This window comes from Chiloscyllium punctatum, chromosome 4 (genome assembly GCF_047496795.1).
Source record: "Chiloscyllium punctatum isolate Juve2018m chromosome 4, sChiPun1.3, whole genome shotgun sequence".
Taxonomy (NCBI): domain Eukaryota; kingdom Metazoa; phylum Chordata; class Chondrichthyes; order Orectolobiformes; family Hemiscylliidae; genus Chiloscyllium; species Chiloscyllium punctatum.
Window position 1 is genome coordinate 71,096,120 of NC_092742.1, and position 18,056 is coordinate 71,114,175.

General features: G+C 37.2%; 1 long non-coding RNA gene across 1 annotated transcript in view; it reads left to right on the forward strand.

Moving 5' to 3' along the window:
• Positions 1 to 8,647: 8,647 nt before the first annotated feature.
• LOC140476420 (uncharacterized) overlaps positions 8,648 to 18,056 on the forward strand; it is a 37,846-nt gene continuing 28,437 nt past the window's right edge. The window contains exons 1-3 of the long non-coding RNA XR_011960465.1: positions 8,648 to 8,810; positions 11,270 to 11,401; positions 16,470 to 16,571. This is a non-coding gene — a long non-coding RNA (uncharacterized lncRNA). The remainder of the gene's footprint in view (positions 8,811 to 11,269; positions 11,402 to 16,469; positions 16,572 to 18,056) is intronic.

Below are 18,056 nucleotides of genomic sequence, written 5' to 3' on the forward strand. Positions count from 1 at the left end.
TTATTGGCAACTGAAAAGGAAGTGATGGGAATGTCATAGTGTCAGATTAAAGTACTCAATGAAACCTGAAACAGCAAATTTAAGTTTCTGATCTTAATATAGCTTCAGGGTTGACTTTTGTTTGGGAAGCTGAGAACCAACATGGGAAAGGAAAAAGGGTCATAGGGCAGTAATTAAACAAAATGTTAATTAAAGTTTCTCATAGCTGCTAAATGCCTCGGGTTTAAATGAACACCTGTAGTGAATGAAACATTATCTCTTAGTTATGACCTGCAATGAACAAGCAGGAGCACTAACTGCCAATACAGGGGGAAAAGATGATAATTAAACAAACAGAGCCACTCCCTGACTTCATCTCTTCAATCCTTCTATTTACAGAATCTAATATTTAATGTACCATCATATATCTCATTGTGTTTATGCTCCTGATTGCAATCAGATATCAGTACAAGTTTAAATTTCACTGACAAAGATACAATTAAAGCTGCCCTTCAACAGTTAAGCTCTCAATTTAGAATTTTTTAAAAAATCCATTGGTAGTTATGTTGTTTTTGAATAAAATCACAACAGCATCCACTTCACCCCAACGCTTGTACAAGTAACCTTTGAGTCACCATTATGCAGATTTAAGAGCTACAGTTGTTACTGTCCACAATAATAAATCATTTCAAGGCTGGTAATGGAGCAACTGCAAGCTGCAGAATGATTAGGAAGTCTACCAATATTGTTTGAAAGCCAGCTCCACGTTTCTGAGTCCAAAATGGATGTGGTAATTACCACAGCAGTGATTTAAAACCATTACTTACAGCATCTGCATTTTGGAAAGAAGTTTGGAACATCTCCTCACAGTGAACATTTATACAATTTTGAATGCTGGATCAGCCAAAGATTTGTAAGTTTTCAATGAGAAAGTAACAGACGTGCTTGTGACATGAGCAGCCCAAATTGATCCACTCTTGCTTGAGATTTTCAAACGACATTTGCAGAACAGCAAAAACCATTTCAAATGAATGAAGAGGATTATTTCTTTCTAACTTGCAACAACCCCCCGTACCGCCTCTCCCTCCCAAAACAGTGTTCTTGCATAAATTAACCCCAATGGTTAGTAAACCTCACTGTAAATGGAATAGGCAGTGGTAATCTCACTTGTGAGGAAACTCTTTCTAACTCAATAGTGAGTAATACTGTCTTCCTCACTCCAGGTATTTTGACCTTATTATTGCTGGGTCAACATATTGAGCACTAAATGAATAGTGGATTAAATTCAAGTCATAGCATGAAAATCACATCATGTCAATAGCCACAAAGGTGTTCTGAGCTACTAAACCTCATTAAGGAGAAAAGTGTGGTAAATACAGTAATTAGCATATCAGAGATTGTTGCTCATGTGCACGGGCATTGGCTGTCCTGGTTGTTATTTGGGAAAGAGCACCTGTCAAAACAAGTGCTGAGTTTCACACCTCCCAATTCTAAGCCTCAGGTAGGAAGCTCTGCATCGGCAAAGAGGAAGAAGTGCAATATGAAACGAGTACATTGAGAGCAAAGTAAATGGGATCCCCCTGGGTACCACTGGCCTTTTGTTTAACATGATTAAATCCTCTTTGTTTCATTACGTACACCAATGCAAAAACAAACAGAGACACCAAGATAAAGACTGGCAATACCTATCTGTTTCTGTCTTTTATCACACTTGCCATCTTTTGGCTGACAAACTGAAAGAAAACTACTTTGCTAAAATGAAATTGATGAGATGGCTGAGCAGGTGTATGTGGAAGCTCTTGGTTAAAAAAGGTGTGAACCACTCATGTCAAGAAAAGTGATCAAATGATAAGGAAATGAACTCTGTTGTTTGATTTCTTTCTCTCAGGCAATGCAGCACTGAGCTCTTGCAACAAAACAACTTAAACCCATCATTGCTAACTAACTCAAACCAAATGAGATTTGTTTTAAAAATTGGTAATAGTGAAACTATATAGGCTTATCTACAAAATCTTCACATTTAAGGCAAACTGTTGAAATAAGGTTTTTATGTTTTACTTTTAAAGGTTAAAACAAATTGAAGAATTTGGAATTATTTATATTAGTTTGCCATGCAGTAATTTTCATTAATTTCATTGCCACAGTGAAGTAATCAATTATCTGTTAACTAGCATCAAAGCAGATTTCACTAGTTGACCACTTGACTGAATCATCACCAAATCTTCGAAAGGATTTTGCCCAGAGCTAGACAAAGCATTAACTCTAGCATGGATTAGAACTTGTTCTTTTAGAAAATTTGCAAATTATTCCAACTAATTTGTTTATCAATACACAAATCTAAACAGCCTTCCTTGGAATTTATTTATTTTTCATTAAGCTTTTTATGCAAAGCTTTACATCTCAAGGATTAATAAATCCAGGCTCAGATGAGCCCTGCAGTAGGAACATTGCCCCCTGAGGTAAAATAGATACAACAATGTTATTTGGATACTAAGGTCATCCATCTCATTACAGAGTTTCAGACAAGCTGGATTCATTGGAAGAGCCAGTTTTCAACTACTGTTGTGCTGTCATGCTTTCCACAAGGAAAGATCACACTCTGACAGACTTTCATCAACTCTGGTCCAAATGTTACAAAGCGGCCTTTGTATTTGCACCATGGTTTATGACCGAAACTAAGACTGGGATGATATAATTATCCTGAGTATGTAAAAATCCTGCAACTCAATCATGAAATATTATGTGGTTTCCACAAGATTGTCAACCTTCTGGAAAACAGTTAATTAGTATCTGCATGTAATGCATGAATATCAAACTGTTGATTAATCATAGCACTTTGCTTGACATTTTATGTGAGACTTGCATATTATCTGCTGATCTCATCCTGGAGGCTGCTTTGAAAACTTGAAACTTGACAGAGTGCAATACAGTTTAGCAACAATTGCAGTGCTGGACATGAATGGTGATAGAACATGACATTCCTAATACAACATAGCATTCCTAATCCTTTCACAGGATTTTTTTAATGTACCAAAATCTTAAAAAGAAGCACTGACATAGTGTTAATTATGTTAATAAATAATGTTTTTTATTTAAAAGCCATAAATATTTTTGGCTCCTATTGTTCTGAGATGATACCAAATACTGCAGACATTATTGGACCTAAAATGTTCTTACAGAGTTGGTTAATAGATGTCCTTAGTTTCAGTATTTAATTAAAATACTTTAAAACATAAATGACTCAATTTTTAACCCATACGGGTTGTCTTTATTTTACTATGATCCCGAGGAACTAAGAATTGGCATAATGCAGCACTCAAGTGAAGGTGCCATAACAGAACACAACAAGTGATATGAGAAACCTGTCAGTTTCGTAAACAAAGCATAGCTCTTACAGCAAGCTAATATAATAAGGATGGGCTGGTTCGCATGATCAGTGGCTCTTTTAGTTACTTTTCAGCCTTATTTAAGTTTAACAGACACATACATACCTGTCGTTTACAGATCATATTGATTATAAACTTAATATTCCATTGTTAGTCATTATACATTCCAGCTATAAGAGGAGTACAAATATACATGTATAAACCTGCTTTCAACACATTACAAGTTGACTTTTAGTGTTTCATTATAATAGTTATTGTGTCAAATAGAAGAAGATGTCATTCACATGGGTTGAATTTTGTTGGAATAATTGTAGAGAGTAGTGACAACATGAATTATATTTCCATTACTTTAATGTCATAGGGAAGCCATGACATCATAACATGGCTTGATATCCATTTACCACCTAGAAAAATACATTAAGCATCATTATTTTATTGGAACAGGTATGCACAGAAGGTTCCATTGCAGTTTGTGTAATAGGGTTTGTTACTTTCTTCCCTGGGGTGACAATTGTGAGGTCTACAGTCACTGCACTCATGGTAATGAATCCCATAACGTGCAGATCTCTATGATGTCTGCCTAATCTTACGATGCAAACTTGACAACGTATTATCCCATTGTGCTCATTCACACACCTACAGTATTAGATTTTATCAGGTCATACTTATTGAGTGGGCCAGGTATAGCCTGCCTTCTGGCATAAAACCTGATTCTTGTATGAGCTGTATTATGTCTGAAAACATATATACATATATATATATATCATTTCCACTCTCTCATTACACACTTACATGAATTAACATGCAATGTGAATCATTACTGATGGAATTAAGTGAAACATTTGAAATCAATGATACAAGCCTTGAAGAACCAGTTAATTTCCTATAAATTTCAATAGGTGTATACCGAAATTTAAAATATATAAGGAAGTAGAAACTGTTGTTTCCTGTTTTCAAATTCTAGTATTATCAAATATATCTGTTCAGTTCTGCCATTAAGGCTCTTTTTTCTGAGAGCCTGTGAATTGGTTATTTTAGCTTTTCCTTTAAAATAAAATCGCACTTGAAACTAGACTGTCAATTTTGGCTAATCAGAATCATACAGATAACATGCAAGTTATCGCTTATGAATTAGATCAATAATATAAATTCAAAGTTTGTGAGAAGTTTTGTAGCTCAGGTGCTCGTTGTTGTGGTTCTGTTCGCCGAGCTGGGAATTTGTGTTGCAGACGTTTCGTCCCCTGTCTAGGTGACATCCTCAGTGCTTGGGAGCCTCCTGTGAAGCGCTTCTGTGATGTTTCCTCCGGCATTTATAGTGGTTTGAATCTGCCGCTATAAATGCCGGAGGAAACATCACAGAAGCGCTTCACAGGAGGCTCCCAAGCACTGAGGATGTTATCTAGATAGGGGACGAAACGTCTGCAACACAAATTCCCAGCTCGGCGAACAGAACCACAATAATATTAATTATTAAGTACATCTTTGTACAGTTGAACATTTTCTTCCATTCTTAGATTGTGAATGTCGCAGGTTTTCTGTTTCCAGCTGCCTGAGATGGTCATGGTGGATCCTCTTCGAAACCAATGTGTTGATGGAACTGTGTTTCTTGCTAAGTCACATTATAGGGCAACTAAAAACTGACAACCACATTGCTGTGGAACTGCAGGCCAGACTGATGGAGGATGGCAGATTTTGTTCCTTTAAAGGACATTTGTGAGAAAGTTGAGTTTCGTCATTAATCCCACACTTTAATGTAGTTGATCTTTATATGCCCCCATTTGGCGTGTTTTCAGTGGGGTGGAGGGGGTGGTGGGGAGGGAGGATAGCTATGTCGTATCGGTCATGTACCCAGCCCAGCTCTTCCCAAATCCTACTGAGCTGGCTCCAAATAGGGTTTGGGTGGGTGCTGATATTAGCAACTGGCTCAGCGCAGAGGGCCAACCCACAGCACGTTATGGTTTCTTCTGAGCCAACCATCACCTCTCCATCTGGGAAGTTGAAAAAACTAGTCAACCATCCCCACTCCACTAAACACTGCCCCGTGCCCTCCTTTTACTTCAAAAGTTTTAAACAAAAACTGAATTCAAATTCAGGTATTGCTATGGTCGGACTTTAATTTGCATTCTCTGATTATCATTAACACTGTTACATAAACATCACATGACCATACCCTTAAACAATGCATTCTACCAACTTCAAGTGCTATCTCAAAAAGAAAGCTTGAAATAGCTAAAGGCAATTAAATTAATTTCAAATATTTTGTCCTAAAATTGTGGAATTTTAAGGTGTCTACTTAAGAAAGTGACACCTTTTAAACTGGGGACATTCAATCCAAGACTTAGGTGCTAGCAGGAAAGAAAATCTGAAACACTGGTCAGCTGAAATGGCTTAGAAGTGGCATTTTTTAAAAAAAAACCTTCTATCAATCATTCGTGTTACACTCTCCAAAGTAAGATTTTAATCAAACCTTTCACAAAACAGTAGGTTCAAGGTAACAAAGTTATTAAAACTGTTTTTACCTACGTTACTTAACAGGCTTCCTTCAATTTCTTCTTTCTGCTCTTTTAGACAATGTGGTAATTTATTTATTTAGAACAGGTTAATAGTTCCATTACAAAAATGGAAAGAGTTTCATCTGCTTACTTTGACAAGAAAGTTGTCTCACATTTAGATTGTAAATTTGTTCACAACTTCAACTTGCTATCAAATCAATCATTTTTTTTAATCGACCATGTTATGACACAGATGGGATATGAACCTGGGCCTTTTGGTTCAGAAGTCAGGGCTCTACCACTGCACCATAACAACTTCTCTGAACATTTTAAATGAATCTACTCAGGCTGTTACAACACATCCCTGGGACAGGTGGGACTTGAATCTAGAGTCCTTTTAGTTCAAAATTAGGGGCATTATGATTGGACTACAACAGCCCCTAGATTGGTACTATCAGTATTTTCTAATCAGCCTGTTTAGAGATGTTACAAACCTCTCTGGAACATGTGAGACTTGTGCCCAGGCCTCCTGGCTCCAAGATAAGGACACTGCCAGATTGTCTAGGCAGAGATGGGTACTGTAGATGCTGGAGATAGAGTCAAGATTAGAGTGGTGCTGGAAAAGCACAGCAGGTCAGGCAGCATCCAAGGAACAGGAAAATCTAGTGAAGGGCTTTTGCCCAAAATATCAATTTTCCTGCTCCTCAGATGCTGCCTGACCTGCTGTGCTTTTCCAGCACCACTCTAATCTTGACACTGCCAGATCTTGACACTACAGATGAAACATGCATGGAACAAGAGAATCTAAGCAACAAGTGAAGACCAGTGTGTACCTTAACTTGCACCATTTCAATTTACAACAGAAGAAGAAAATTGCAAAGTAAACAGCTTCAAATGCTTGCAGAGACCCTATCTTTGGATCAGAAGGTCCAAATACAACTTGTGTCAGACATAACTTCATAAATTGATTAAAAATATCAAAAGCTTATTATAGTTGAGATGGTTATGCAACTTATTTTTGAAATGAAATATATTATTTTAAAATATAAACAATTTGAAATGAAAGACTAAAGTCGACAACATAGCTGTTTGTTGTTTATCTTTATTATCAACATATTCTCAACTATGTTATAATATTAGCATTCAATGCATGCATTTATATCAATGGTTTCTTGTATTTTTAAGGAAAGTATCAAATTTAAAACAGGCACTATTCCTGTGAAGTGGCATTTGGCAAATCTATTCTATGATCCTCCTTAAAAATACAATGGTGATATCACAAAATGCAATTGCATTATCTGTGCACCGTATTAACTGCAAAAACAAAATGATACAAAGGTGTATCCTTTATTATGAACCACAAGTTTACAAACACATGGACATGCAAACTAGGGACAGCATGTTCAGCCCCTTGATTCTGCTCTGTCCATTGATAACAAATTTAAACTTTATCTGTAAATTAACCAGGTTTTTTTAAGTGTACTAATGGTAATAACACTATCTTCTCCAACTCAAAGTTCTCAATCCAATTCTAAAGCATGACGAAGGAGCAAAAGTGTTGACAGAACAGGGAAGTTCCTGTTATTTAACTGACACCTGCAGAGATATCACTTCTGCTCTTCCTCAGGGCATTCCACACCTGCAGTCTGTTTCTTCACAACAAACATTTCACATTTGTGATGCACACCTACCATCACCGTAGGTATACAAAAATCACATTCCAACTATCTCTTTATCATTAAATAACAAACATTAAACCAATAGAAGCAGTGACCCTTCCCTTGTGATTTTGATGTGTTTGTGAAACCTTTAAGTACTTGTCAGTTTGTATGCATTCCAATGAAAATGAACTAGATGGACATCACATAACTGGGCTACTACCATGATGGCAAAACAACATGGATTTCTGAAATATTGTAAAAAATACATTTAGCTGTGCAAAAATTACACAAGCCATCTCTATGACAGGTGGTTGAAAGCAATGCTCATTTTTGGAATTAAACAGAATTGTACAAAATATGCACACTCCTGAGTCTCATAAAAAAATCAAGTGTATACAATTATCTATTATAATTTCTCAAACAACACACCAAACTGATTGCAATGAATGAAACATCCTTTGTTCAATGATTGATTTTTATTTTATCTATTTATGGCTATCTTGGATTCAAATGCAGCAAGTATAACCCCCGTACTAAAGCGACTTTGCACAAATAAAGATTTCACATTTAATTAAACATATATGCTATTTTTCACTTGAAATCACATTAGCTTAACATTGCATGAAACAGTTTCCATGTAAAGAAATTCGAAGGGGCAGGGGTTCCAATCACAAAGTTCAAAGCAGATTAATCCACTCATGTAAGTCAGGTAAAAAACAAAAAATCCAAAACTAATATTCTACCTCATTCCAAATAATTTTCAAGCCATGTATCTGAGACATCATTCTTCCAGCTCTTCTGAAATACACATAGGAGTGCAAGAAATAAGAGAAACAGGAAAGCAATTTAATAATGCCTTTCAAACACATCATTTGACTGAACTTAATGAAATTCCTTTGTCTAATGTACGATGAGTGATCTTTGTTTTCGATGCCATATTAATATCTGCAGGGAAATAATTCAGGTTCAAAAGATGGAGATTGTGAAGAGATAATACAGATTGCATACATACTGTGGGCATAGTACACATTGTGACAGCTGTTATTAACAACTTACATTAAAAAAAACCTTTGAATGCTCAGTGTTGCAGAGGTAGGTGCAACATTCATGGATAGCAAATGCCCTCAATACTCGAATACATGGGGAACAGAGAAAACTCGCAGCGTTTGCATTTTCCAATACAGTCACCAGGGGGCAGGCACTGATCAACCCGGGGATTCTAGTTCGCAGGTACTGGATCAATAATCAGTTGAAGTCGACAATGAAAGAAAGGAAATACGAAGCATACCAAGGTAGGTCCTCGAGAACGAAAAAAAACCTCGATCACAAAATCAGGCGTGGAATTAAAAATGGGCATTTTAATACTGGCAGCTTTACTTTCTCGATATGTGAATAAAGACCAGTAGGTTGAATATAAATAGCTTGAAATTCCTGTATTGATGAAGCGCAAAATTCTGAATGACTGCAAGTGACACACTGGCAAAAAACAATTTGTAAGTCTGATAATACATTATCAGTGCGTAAAATGCTGCGCAGCTTTCGAAATACAGGTACCACAATTTCCTTAACACATTATTTGCAAGTTGAATTCTCAGAAATGATGCATAATAATGTTAGAGAAAAGATAATGCAATAGTTTTTTCTTAATCAACAATATTTTTGGCAAATGAATTTTGTAAAACCCTTGATGCACTTTTAATTTTGCTGTCAAAATGCAATAACTATCAATTGATAAAATTAAAGATAATTCCAGAAATAATTTATGTATATTTGAAAGCAAGTAACACTAAATTCCTAATGTTGTCTTCAATGACTTTTTCCTTACGTTAGTTTTCTTACACCAATAAACTAGTAAATAAAATCAATTGTCCCAGTATTAAATAAAGTGCATATAACCAGTACACAATAAAGTAAAAGCACTGCAGAGCTTCATGATCAAAGACATTGTATTCAATCATTGTTTATTTCTTTGAAATGATATATGGATGCTTTAAAATGTCACACAATTAATGTAACATTTGTCATTGAAATATAGAAAGGCAAAATTGACCTTGCAGTGTAGAAATATATATATTTTTTAAAAACACAGAATTCCGATTAAGAATGATGCAAGACTAAAATGGCCACCTCCATATATTCCCATGGATATTGCTAGAAGCTTTCTCTTCTTTGTTGTGATTGTAAGTTTTGACTTTCTGTAAAGAGTGATGAATTGTGGGTATTTTCACTGCTAAAGTCAAACCTTTCCATCACAGTTGAAGAGCAGCAGGGTTTCTTCTACTTTATTGCCAATGGTATATTTTCATACTGACAAGTATGCCCATTAATACTATCATGAGCAAAAAAAATGCATTGTGGAGAAGTCTAAAGCACTGCACTTCTTATTGTCACCATGCTGATTTTGAAGGGTGTAATGACTTGCTTGGATAGCATTATAAACTTTTGTTTTATATGAAGCCAATCAGTCTTGGAATATAAAAATAGTTGAGGAGACTTTTAAAGCATTCTCTTTTGATTTCTGAAGAGGACTCCTATGTACATTTCAATGCAACTGTTTCACTTGCTGCTGGGAAATGTGGTTGGAACTCTGATAGCATTATTATAATTCATGGTGCATCTTTAGAGACAAAATGTAAAAAAAACCTTATTACCATGCAAGGTTCTCTAATCTCATTCACTACATTTCAGGCACATATTGTCACACAAAATTCTAACAGCCTACATTACAATCCATCCACTTATCCAAATGCAAGATCATATTTCCAAACAATTGTAGCTTAGTTTTGTTCTACAGCTGGTTGACCTCTTTCAGCTAGTGACTGAATACCTCTCTTAAACAATTATACAGGTCAGAAATATTTAATCTAAATTATTTAGTCTCTGGGTGTTTTCTCAGACATCATTGATAGGCAGAGGAATTCCAGCTGTTGGTTGTACCTGAAATTGAACTCTTCAAGCTTGATTTTTCCCTCTATGATGAAGTTTCAGTCATTTTTGCAGTTACCAATTCCTGCCACTTTACTTGATTGCGATGCGATACATTTGTGGTTAATGTTGTCACAAGTCAGACAACCTGTAAGGAACCCAAAATGTTGAAAAACATAATACACATGAATGTGGACTGTATCAAATGTTGGACCTATTTTTTTTCTTTGCTTAAGTGTTTCAAAAACTAGCAGTCGGCTTAAAAGTGCAGAGTCCCAAAACAAACTTCAAAATGCAGTTGCTACTCATCTCCCACAGGGAGCTGTTCAACTCTGCCAAATGGACTAGCAAAATATTATGATAACCTTTTCCATTCTAATTTGTACTGCAGGCTGCGTGTGTGCTAGGATCAACATTAATTACTGTATAACGTTTCAGCCGTGTAGTTCATGGAAATGTCAGAGAGTTAGCTAAAGGGGATCTGGGGTCTCAAGATCATAAGGAGGTGCTGGGATAATGGGAAGGTTTCTGGAAGCATGGAATAAGTAAAAACATCCAAGTATTGCGGCAAAGATTGAAAGTAATTGCCCATCAGAAAGTATGCAGATATGTGGTTAGCTTTGAATTACACAATTAAACTTAACTAATTATTTCTGCCTTTATATTATTAATGGAATGACATAGTTCAGGCAGCTTAGTTCTTACTTCTCTAACACTACCAACTGCAGCAAACACTTGATAATAGAAAAGCATCCTGCAAAAACATGACTGTTCAAGTGTGTCCTTGGAATTCAAAAATCTATTTTGATTTTATGGGTCATTACAGAGCCCTGCCGGGAAAGAGAAAAAGAAAACCTTTGTTAAGAACCGGGGAGAAAAACAATCGATAACTGGCATCACAGAGCAGGCACAGGGCCTCGCTTTCAGGAAGTGAATGTTCAGACAAATTTCCAATGAAGTAAGTCAGAGCCTTTAGTAATCTCTTATATAAGCTGTAGGAGGTTTTGGAGGCATACTTGAAGGAAGCATATTTAAAGCAGAAAAGCCCAACACTGCTCTTAGCCTTTTTTTTTGCTGATTTTGCAAAGTTTGCAGCTCTAGCAGTGGACGGCAGGGGTCACCTTAACACAGTCCTCCTGAAGTTCTACTGCCAGCCTCTACCTACAGCAGATAGTGCAGTCATGCAAGTATCTGTAATTTCTTTTCATGTTCAACAGCAGATTTAACAACCAAAGTACACCCATCGTTAGCATTTTGTGCAGTTGTTGCCCTACCCAATATCCAAGCATCAAAATCATTCCTTTGCAAATTAACTTTTGTTAACATTTTTCTCACATGCATGCCTTGCAGGCAATTAATATTTCATATTTTTACCTCCAGTTCTTGAGCATATTGTTTGGGTTTGAGGATATATGTTTCAAAGACTCACAACAATTATATTTGATAACTATGACATTGGGAGTGATAATCATTTGAGCAACTATATTAGGTTGCAATTAAAATAAATCTATTTAAACACCAAATCCCGATTACAGTTATGGCATATAAATCACACTCTTATTATGAATAGAATGAGCAACAGCAGATTCAGAAAATTATGGCTGCGACAGATCGCAACAAAAATGTGGACATTTAATGAGAAATATTAGCAGTAATGGCATGTAAATTTGCATGGCTTGGTGCACTTTATTCTCCTTTATTCATTTTCATGACACCAGTGTCATCTAGGTACAATGTGCCCAACATCACCTTGGAAACCACAATCATAAAAGACCTTGTTAGGCATCCAAAGTGTAAAGGAAATAAATTGGTGTCTCTGTTTAATAAATTGCTTTAAAAGTAAACCACTACTCACTGCAATACTGCTAAATTAAGTTATTAGGAGACAATTTAGTCTTTTATTAGGAATAGAGATCTTAAATAACAGCCCAGTTATCATGTTAAATGTAACAAGCTATAGGTTAATAAAAATCTGGCAGGTTTTGGCATAAGTGAAGGTTGATGAAAGTTAATAAATAACCATGGAAACAAAAAGATAGAATATAGCACAATTTCAGGAAGCAAGGATTTGCACTGGAAGAAAATGTATTCCTATGTCTGACAAAATCTGTTGAGTTTATGGACATGCTTTTTGAAACACGAGATGCAAAATATATAGTCATGATGAAAATAAACAGAAAAATTGTACTCTATAAAAGCCTGCGCTCATTTTGGTGTTGAAATGTTTTATACCTGACATTACCCCATTTTCACATATAAATTCCTGCTTGGCTAACTTCCATCGAAAACATCCAGTGAGTTCACATTGTTTTCTTTTGATAACAAAATTGTGTTGGCGACAAAATCTGTTTGAAAGTAACTTACAGTTAAAGATGGGTTTAATAACAGGTGAACACTGAAAAATATGCAAACAAAAATGCAGACATGAATGACTTCATTTAAGGCATAATTGCTTCTCATCAACTCAAGAAATCATGCAGAAACGCTGTGTATTTCACCCAGCCGACAAGAGACTGAAAAAATCACTCAGGCATAGACGCTAAATGGAAAGTCCACTCCTAGGTTTCTGTCAGAGACAACTGCTCTGCTCACAGATCCGGGCCGAAAGACAATGGCCTTCACAATCATAGTTCATCATAACAGATAATTATATACCAGCTAAGACAATACGTTTTTTGGGTCCACCAGTTATGGACTAATTGCAGGCTTTGGAGTTTTGCCTGGCAGGCATACAGCACACCCAAACGTGAGTCTTTTTATTGTAGTGTGGTCTGGTGCAATTTAGTGGAGTGTAGATTGAGTATCTGGTGAGTTCCATATGCTGTTTGTTGCTGTGCATTGCTGGCACAAAGCCAAACAGGTAGAGTTATACATGCACAAACTAAGTTCAGTTAATCGGCCTTTTTGAATTGATTTTCCATAGAAGCACTTACAACTTCAGTGCATCATTGTTTATTTAATGACAAAAGGGAAAAGATTTCCTTTAATAATAAATAATGTGGAAAATAGTAAAAGATAATAGTTCCAATAGCAGTGCAGTCATTAATAAAACGTTGAATGAGAAACAGAATAGCATCTTTCGGGGGAGCCAGTAGGTAGCAGTAACGTCATTGGATCAGTTATCCTGGTCAATCTTCTGGCACCATGGGGTTGAATGCCACTAGGACAGATGGTGAAATTTAAATTCAATACAAATCTGGAATGAAAAGCTAGCACAATGGTGACCCTGTAACCACTGTCGATTGTTATAAAGACAGACCCATTTTGTTCACTAATGTTCTTTACAGAATGAAATCTGCCATCCTTACCTGGTCTGGCTTATATATGACTCCAGTCATACGTGGTTGACGCTTTTTTGCACTCCTGACAAGTAGAAATGGGTAATAAATGCTGACTTAACCAGTAAGACCCTTACCTTATGGTGCCCTGAGTAAATGAGTAGGCAGCGCAGAGGCAATGCAGGATTAACCATTTGGAATTTAGGGGATGGGGCATGAGGGTGGGTGAGGCATGATGTTGCACACTACAGTGACAGTGGTAGGGCCAGTGTAGTGATAAAGATAGTGCAAGCGTGAGAGAACATAGTGACACCCTGGTGGAACAGAGATGGTCCTAGTGGGCATTCCGCTAGGCAGCTGAGACCACGCTGACCCAGATGGGAACCTTAGACCTAGAGTGGCAGGGTCTTGTGTTGTGGCCTCCCCTGCCAGTCCTGGGGATCATGGATGGCCTACTCTGCACCATTTCATCCACTAGGACATCCACGTACCTATATGCAAGAGAGGACACAAAATTCCTCTTCTCTGCCATGTCTGGGGCAAATTTTAAGCTTTGTGCAAGATGCACAATAGCCCTTTAAAGATTACTTCCAGGAATCTCAGAGCAGTCCAGGATATTCAAACAGTGCTAAGTTCCTAATGGTTGGAGCAAGTGGGAGAATTGGGTGAGCTTCAGAGAAGCAGGGCTCTGTAGGGTGGGTTGGTCGTTAATGAGGATGGTTTGGGACAATAGTGTGATAAAATACACCAGACGTTATAGAGAGAAACCCTCCAACAAACTCAATGAAATTGATATTTTGCCAAAAACTAGGTAAGATTCAGGCCTCTGCACTTCTTAGGATCTGCTGTAAATGGTGATACAATTCATTGGTCATTGCAGCCAACTAAAAAGAAAAAGATTTATTTATAGTCTGCTATCACTGATGGAGTTATGAAGCAATGATGTTATAGGATTTATTTAATAACTCTCAATGTTTATTGCCAATTTATAAGTATCAAATTGGGATCCAACATTTGTAAAGTATAGAATAGTTTAAAGCTAATAGCAGAGGGAACATGTGCAGTATCAAATACCAAAGATAATGATGACCATAACCTAGAAAATTTGTGTAAAATCAATTCCATCTCATTCTTAAACGCAATGACACACTCACAACTTACTTTATAGTTTCGTACCCATCTATACAACACAGCAAGCTCAACTCATCAAGGAGAATCAATAAGCAGAAGTTACATCTGCATCATTTGTTTTAGGTATGGAACTTAGTTACTTCTGAAGATTGCACACTGCAGTAGTGTATCACACTTAATGAACAGAGTTGCCAAGCCACTGTGGTTGCTGACCATCATGGCGATGCTCATTGGTCAATAGGCAATGTTATCATCTCCCACTGCTGTCAGCTAGTGTTAAAACATCACAGTTTAGGGTCTTTGTTCTGCACTTGCGAGAACTGTCAAAGAGGTGCTTTGGATGTTCTACTGGTGTTCTGACTTCAGCTATTAGGCCATACCTAAAATCTGAAAAACCAATATCTCCTTTTTCACCGTTTATGTCTCGGATGCTGAATCCCATTTAGCACCAACACCTGTTCCTATATCAATCATTTGTATAAACTAAACTGTTTCCTAGTTTGGATTCCGTGCATGATATACTTTAGTTATCCGACCTCCTGGATGATTTATCAGCAGCTTTTTGGTTCCTTTAACATTTTGATGAGATTTCTCTCTACATCTGAACTGGAAGAATTATTATAATTAATAGTTTGCAGCCAGTATTTAAACATCAGTTGATTCATTGCAAAAAGAAAATGTAGAATTGATTTCTTTTCTTCCATATTCTGCCATTTGCTGATGTGATTTTCTTTGGCTGTGCTCCACATGACAGTGCACAATTTTGGTCATGTGGATGATATTTCTGTTGAAATCTCACAGATTGCACACTTGTGTTTGACAGAGTTGACATAATTCCACAAGCTACATCATTAATGCCAAGGGTAGATGAATGGTGGAGACTGGTGGAACTCTTGGATAAAAATAAATAGGTGACTGTTGGAATGTATATTCTCTGATCATTCATTAATTTGTCAAACTTGACCAGAGATTAAACCTTTTAAAATGAATTAAAGCCTTCCCTGTTAAAACCGATTTTAACATCAAATAAAACTAATGGATGTCTAACCAAAACCAAAGGGACTTTTAGTCAACAGAAGGGAGCCGTATAGATCAAAAATGGCATGATTTGTAATTAGAGAGAAATATTGGTTCACAATATTAGTTTCTAATATCACTTTTGGAAACAGGGATTTTGGAAAAATCTAGGTTATAGACCACTACTTCCACATCATTCGTTAAAAAAAAAGCTTTTTAAAAAAATAAAATGCGGTTATGTTGCAACATTTTGTACATCTTTTTATATTTCCAAAGAGGCAATTTTATATACCTAATGGAGGAAAATCAACCAGCTGTAATTAGATTGAAGAGCCAAACAAGAGGAACTCATCCTGTGTGTTTTCTCTGCCACCTGTGTTTAAATGAAAGATAAAATTCATGTAAAAAATGTCAGTGCTTCTTGACTAACAAGCATTTTTGAAGGACTGACTAGAAATATAAAATATAGCCCTAAAAGTTACAACATTAGCAGGGTAAGTGTTTCAGAAGGAAAATTATTTGGTAAAGGTTTATCTTCACAGTTGTTAGAAAAAAAATAGGTGTTTGACTCTGATAAATGTTGTTGTTTTTACTTGCCAGCATCCTTCCATCTGCACAAGATGATGGATATCCAATCTACTGGGAATGGGGGCAGCTTCGCTTGGTACACTTGAGCCAATGGCAGAAGTGAGCAATTGGGAGGTGAGTTCTGCCACAAGTGCCATCGGTTGTTATCAGATGACATTCTGGGTGGTTGCTACTGGTCTCAGTAACTGTTGCCAACCCACTGTGGCCACTCATGGCGATGCTCATTGGTCAGTATCCCACTTCTGTCAGCAAGTGTTAAAAAAATCAATGTTCAGGGTCTTTGTTTGGCACTTCCAAGAACTCGAGGAGGTGCTTTGGATGTCCTACAGGTCTTCTGACTTCAGTGACTAGGCCATACCTAAAATCTTTACATGTGCAACCCTCTTCCATGCTGTGAACATGCCTGAGCCAGAGATGTCATGTCAGCATCAGGAGGAGTACTTCATCAAACTAGATTTCTTCTCCTCCACCATTAAGGCAGCCAAATCTCTGTGGCTCTGTTTTTTCATCTCAAGTCATATTAAAAATGTAAATGCCAACATATGGATAGAAAACCGAGCACATTTTTCATGTTAAAAGGATTCTTGCTGTCTTGATTCTCAATTGTTACATAATACTGCTTTGGTGGAAAATCCTTCTAACAGTGACCGTGTAACCACAGTCGGCTATCATTAAAACCGAATTGTTTCAGGGATATCCTTCGGAAAGAATACTGCTGGACTTACTGAGTTTGTCCAACACATGGCTGCAGACCTACAGGTTGACTCTTTCATTGACCTCTGGGTAATTAGGGATAGACAACAAATGTTAGCCAGCCAGTGATGCCTACATCCCATGAATGAATATTTTTACGATTATTATAGACTTGTTTACCAGTAAAGCATTTCTCAGTAGGTTCTGGCTTTGGGGTGTGGTGAGGTGGGATGAGGGAGTTTGGTCAATAGCTTCCTTTATGAGCACTCAATGGTCCATGAGGGGCCATCTCAGTAGCAGTGGCCATCTTCATGGCATCAGCACCACTAGTATTAGCCAGCACCCACATCCCTGCCAATCATTGGGGACTACATGTTCTCAGCATACCCCAATCCCATTTACCTGTTTTTGAAGGTCATCACTGTAGCATTTTTGTCCTGCAGGTGCAGTCCCCGCAGTGGCCACCAATTGCAGTTCTCTATTTGAGATGGCACCTCTTGGGGCTTATCTGGCTGATGGTCCTGCACATTCTTCAGATGCTGCCTGACCTACTGTGCTTTTCCAGCAACACACTCTCAACTCTAATCTCCAGCATCTGCAGACCTCACTGTCTCCTGGATGATGGTCCTGGCAGTGGCCACTGGCAAAAAGCTGCCCTGAGTCCCCGCTGCAGCAGGATCACCTCCTGGTTTCAGTCTGATGGCAGGACATCAGCCGCCTTCACTAAATTCAATCTCAGTTCTCAAATTCATTCCACAAGACGACCAATCAGCCAATGAAGACAAAAGCCTTGACTTTCGCTCTGGACTAGTTTCCAGACAATGAGTAACAAGCTCAGCTACTGCGTGAGCAGGTTTTAATTCCTGGGTCTCATTTAAAATTCACTGAACAACATCTCCGCACACT